Below are 5,939 nucleotides of genomic sequence, written 5' to 3'. Positions count from 1 at the left end.
TAAACAAATAAATAATAAAAAAAAATGCATAGACCAGGGGTGTCAAACTTAATTCCTGGAGGGCCGGAGCCCTGCAGAGTTTTGTTTCAACTCTGCTACAGCACACATACCATGTAGTTTTCAAATAAGCCTGAAGGACTTGATTAGTTGGATCAGGTGTGTTTAATTAGGGTTGAAGCTAAACTCGGCAGGGCTCCGGGCCTCTGGCCTTCCGGGAATTAAGTTTGACACCCCTGACATGTTCAAGATCTATAAAAAAGCATTTCATGCCAACATTAAGTCTGCTGATTTTTCTGTCCTAACCCTGCACTATTATAGTTTGTTGCATTTATTTATAGTTTATTATTTGCGTTTAGCATTGTTTTTCCCACTGCTTTTCCCTGACAGAGCAAACCTGCAAACCACCAGGTGAGAACCGCTGTTCTTGACTTGTTCTTTTTGTTTGTTTGAAATCTTTTTAAACATTTAGTAAATCAGTGGTGGTGAACATCAGTCTTAAATATATTTCCCCACGGCCCGCGATGCAGGATTTGTTTCTTGCGTTATGAATCTTCAGGGGCACATAATTCTCTACATGGGTTTTGGATGACGTCATCTGAGCCCCATTTCAAAACATAAAAACAAACAGTTTTATGCATTTTACACTATTTTATGGCAGTATAATTCTTAACGCGGCATCTCGCCGCTCCGCAAGGTGGGTCTTTGAGCTTTTCGAATGTGTTGATGTCTCATATTTTATGCACAACACATTTATTACCTTTCACACCGGGGTTTCTCTGCAGCACTGGTCATGCTGCAAGAATGCGCTTTCCTTTGGGTTTTTTCTTCTCTCCCAGCCGTCTTGAGTAAAAGAAGGCAATAATAAACTTCTCGTGGGACCTCCGTGTCAATGCAATAACAGGGATGAATGTTTTGTTTGTTTAATGATCAGCTCCGAAGCATTTCTAGATTAACCGGGATAAGGTAGCCTACACGTAAACCGAACACGGGCACTTTGTCTCCATAAACCTGTGTGTTTATGGTTCATGTGCCTCCCTGTTCTCCAAAAACATGCATATATTCTTGTTTATCAGTTGCTTTACAATCATTTTGCCTTCACTTTTAGCTCTCCCTCTGTGTAATGATAAATCCTCAGGTGATATAGTTAGCTTCATCATTTATGAACCCCTTCTGGATCAGATACAGCTGCTGCAAAAACAAGTCAAATGTTTTGAAGAGAAGTTTGATGGTGCTTCAAACAGTTTGAGTGTTTCTGATTGAGATGTTGAAATTACCGCTTTACTTTATAGATCCTAAAACTTTTGTATGCTTAAGTTTCTTTTTTTTTTTTTTTTTTTTTTGATATTTTCATTCTTTATTAATCTTTTCGAATAAACTCCGACTCTGGAGTCTCTCCGTGGTGAGTGACATTGTTTTTGTTTCTCTGCCAGAGTCAATCCGTGCAACATCATTAAACTAAATGACCGGAAGCTTTTCTTCAGTAACCTCAACCACACACATCACGAGGGGTTAAAATAGCCCAAAAAAACTCCGGAAAGAAAAAATGATTGGCAGTTTGTTTCTCAATCCGGTCCATGCATGTGCTCCAGTTTGATCCAGCACATACATTCAGGTCTTGAGCAAGAGTTTTCACTTAAAATACCATTTAGCAAGGAAAATGCTTTTACGTTTTCGTTGTTAATGTTCTTATTTTCCAAAACCATGAACAAAACTACACTATAAAGTTTTCTGTGAAAAGATGGCTGTTTTACAAGAAAATGCGATTTCAGTTGCTCTACTTCAAAATTTCACGTGTAATTCAATGTGTTACTTGCTGTTTCTTTGTAATTGTTTGTGAAATTTAGCAATTTCTGAGTGAAAACTGTCTCTACACTTTTTTTTTTTCATTGTTAAATACAATAAACATGGCTTGTGTTGATCACAATGTGAGGTGAATTACTGACTGTTGAAAACCATGCGAAGTTCAACTGATGTTTAGAAACCAAACACTGCAAGCACTTCTGTTGTTTATGCATTTATAAAATGTCAGTTTTGCTCATGGGAAATATTTTCTCTGCAGTTCATGGATGGATATAACGTTTTCGTTGTTAATGTTCTTATTTTCCAAAACCATGAACAAAACTACACTATAAAGTTTTTTTTGAAAAGATTACTGTTTTACAAGAAAATGCGATTTCAGTTGCTCTACTTCAAAATTTCACGTGTAATTCAATGTGTTACTTGCTGTTTCTTTGTAATTGTTTGTGAAATTTAGCAATTTCTGAGTGAAAACTGTCTCTACACTTTTTTTTTTTCATTGTTAAATACAATAAACATGGCTTGTGTTGATCACAATGTGAGGTGAATTACTGACTGTTGAAAACCATGCGAAGTTCAACTGATGTTTAGAAACCAAACACTGCAAGCACTTCTGTTGTTTATGCATTTATAAAATGTCAGTTTTGCTCATGGGAAATATTTTCTCTGCAGTTCATGGATGGATATATAAATGATGACAGACAGGTTTACAAAGCATTTTCACTGCATGTTCTGCTGAGTTTGGCACACTACACTTAGAAATAAAGGTTCTTTATTGGCTTTGATGGTTCTATGAAGAACATTTAACATCCATAGAACCTTTCCATTCCACAAGAGGTTCTTTATAGTGGAAAAAGGTTGTTCAGATTAATTAAATATTCTTTACAATCAGGAAAAAAATGGTTGTTACACTCTTAAAAATAAAGGTTCTGAAAGAGGGTTTTCGGCTTGCAGTGATGCCATAGAAGAACCATTTTTGGCTCCCCAAAGAACCTTTCAGTGAACGGTTCTTAGAAGAACATTTTTTTTTTTATTAGTATAAAGAACATTTTCATAATCTGAAGACCCTTTTTCACTATAAAGAAGCTTTTGGGAAGTTTCCATAGATGTTAAAGGTTCTTCAAAGAACCATCAATGCCAAGAAAGAACCCACAGTTGACCCCCATTGGATTATATGCAATTTGTCAAAAATCAACACTTTGAAAAACACTGAAGAGTCGGATAAAAAAAAACCTGAAAATCTTTATTGTAGTTTCTCAAACACTCAAATATGAGATTGCATTAAATTTAATACTCAAGGTTGACTTGAAATTGAGACTTGTGTTCTGAATCATTCATGGAAAAAATCACAGTTTCTTATATTTGAGTTTCACAGTCAAAAAAAATGCCGATTTTCATTTTTTTTGGTTGGTTGGATCTCAATTACTAGACTGCATGTTGCAACACTGAAAAGAAGTGTGTGAAATCAATTTTACCCAGCGATAAATACGACTTACACTAAGTACAAATCAAGTAAGATATTTATACTTTAAGTTATTTGCACCTCAGTGCACAAACAGTCACTACAAGTAATCATAACCAAAAAAAAACATACAATTTTTGTCTTTTGTCTGTGCAACTAATTTTGAATATAAAAATGTGTGGGTCAAATTGACCCCTAACAACAGAAATGAAGGGAATTATTCAATTTCTCATATATTTGATGTTTCTTTTTAGTCTCAGACAGCTACAGTAGAGGTTTTCTGCTTTTACATGAATATTTAGTGTTTTTCATCATGCTGATTTTTGGCAAATTGCATGGAAACCAGTTTGACCCCCAACACAGCTTTTGAACACAACAGGATGGTTAATAACTTTTCACCGAAAGCTTCTGTGGGAAACCCCAAACGGTTCTTCTATTGCATCACTGCATAAACCTCCTTTTGAAATCTTTATTTTTAATCTTACCGCCAAAACTCCAGTTTTACTGCTGTTTCTGCTACTCCGATTTGGCTCCAAAGTGAACATAAATCAGTTACGCAATGCCTAACATGTTACCTGCAACCGCCAGAAGAGCTGCTAACCGAAGTATCCCACTGAAGTATATTTTCTTGTAAAACATACTCAAATAATCTTTATTTACAATTTCGAAAAATTCTTTTTGAGAGTGTACAACAGGAGTAAACGGGACCGTGCACATGTGAAGCTCATATTTTTGTTAAAGCACATGTAAAATGTGCTATTTCTACTCTAAAGTTATTAAAGTGATATTTTTGGTGGGAATACCATTCTAGATGAATGAATTCTAGTTTTTAGCACATATTTTAAATGTAGAAAGCCTTTTTTTTTTTTTTTTTTTTTGCTTACTGGGTTTATTGATTTTGCACATACATGGTTACTAAGCAATTATAAGTGCATAATGTTTAAGACTTGTGGTTATACACGTTATAACAATTTGTATTTATTTGATCAAAAGCAGAGTAAAAAAAAAACTTTAACCATTTAAAATAGCCATTTTCTGTGTGAATATTTTGTAAAATGTAATTTATTGCTGTGATCAAAGCTGAATTTTCAGCATCATTACTCCAGTCTTCAGTGTCACATGATCTTCAGAAATCATGCTGATTTGCTGCTCAAGAAACATTTCTGATTATTATAAATGTTGAAAACCGTTGTGCTGCTTCATGTTTTTGTGAAAACTGTGATACATTTTATTTTTCAGGATTCTTTGATGAACAGAAAGTTCAAAAGAACAGCATTTATTTGAAATAGAATCTTTTATAACATTATAAATGTATTTATTGTCACTTTTGATCAATTTAATGCATCTTTGCTAAATAAAAGTATTAATTTCTATAAGTCCGGCAGTGTATATTATGCCATAAATGCTGTCAGTAGAGCTTAACCTGTATTGAACCTTTAGAAAGGCCGAGTCCCATAGAGGTCTGTGATGTGATGGTCGTATATCTGCGTCAGAGACATTCCCTTGATAGCAGCCAGAAGATCACAGATTCTCTTAAGCACACTTCAAAGGGTTAACCTGATCCCACAGCTCTGCACGAGCACAAGAGGTTAACGCAACGCTCCCTCAACATCAGCCTGAGACGTGAGGAGCTGTGGGAAAAATGTGAGGTAAAGACAGCGCGGTCAAAGCGGAGAGATCGCAGTCCTGTTCGCTCAAAATTACCTTCAATAATGAGACGAGTCTGAGGAGGTTTAGAGAAGTTTTACAAACAACTTTTATTTTAAAACTATAATTTCAACGTAAACATGACCTTTGACCCAAGGTTTTTCATGCAGTTATTGTTTCAATCTAGCGTAACAGTGGGTAATAAACGTTATATACATAGCAGTGAAGTAAAAACAGGCTCTTGTTGTACTTTTATGGCCACATGATTAAGAATCCGTCAATCATTCGTTTCATTAGTGTGATTAGTGACGGCGATTGACTCATCTGTACATCTCACAGGCCTTCAACAACAGTGTATGATCACAAAATGATAATGCAAATTCACAAAACTGCTTGTACTTTTATGGCCACATGATTAAGAATCCGTCAATCATTCGTTTCATTAGTGAGATTAGTGACGGCGATTGACTCATCTGTACATCTCACAGGCCTTCAACACAGTGTATGATCACAAAATGATAATGCAAATTCACAAAACTTTATACATCTCTGTGCTGGCGTCATTGTGAACTGTGAAAATCTTACATTTGAGATGTTATAAACATGAAATATCAGTGTTTTTTCTACAAACATCACATGGAGAAAAAGTTTCGTCATTGACACCATTGGCGTATCACACCGATTATATTGATTCTGTTCACTAACAAATGAGAATCAAACACCAGGCAAGACATAAGACACATCTAAACGCCAACACAGACTGATCTGAATCACTGAATCATATGAATCTAACATTGACTGAATCACTGAATCTGTGAATCTAACAATGAGGGAATCACTGGATCATGCGAATCCAACAATGAGTGAATCACTGAATCATGCGAATCCAACAATGAGGGAATCACTGGATCATGCGAATCTACATCGAATGAATCACCAAATTATGCAAATCCATTATTGACCGAATCACTGAGTCATGTGAATCCATTACTGACTGAGTCACTGAATCATGTGAATCTAACATTGACTGAAT

At 35.4% G+C, this 5,939-nt stretch overlaps 1 long non-coding RNA gene across 1 annotated transcript; it reads left to right on the top strand.

Moving 5' to 3' along the window:
* The first annotated feature begins 298 nt into the window (after positions 1-298).
* Positions 299-1,498, top strand: LOC107709727 (uncharacterized). The gene is made up of 3 exons (XR_001636525.1): positions 299-408; positions 528-694; positions 1,431-1,498. It is a non-coding gene; the product is annotated as an uncharacterized LOC107709727 (long non-coding RNA).
* Positions 1,499-5,939: the final 4,441 nt, after the last annotated feature.

This window comes from Sinocyclocheilus rhinocerous, unplaced genomic scaffold (genome assembly GCF_001515625.1).
Source record: "Sinocyclocheilus rhinocerous isolate Xijiao unplaced genomic scaffold, SAMN03320098_v1.1 scaffold2853, whole genome shotgun sequence".
Classification (NCBI taxonomy): domain Eukaryota; kingdom Metazoa; phylum Chordata; class Actinopteri; order Cypriniformes; family Cyprinidae; genus Sinocyclocheilus; species Sinocyclocheilus rhinocerous.
Note: the sequence above shows the minus strand (reverse complement) of the source record. Positions and strands in the feature narration are given on the sequence as shown.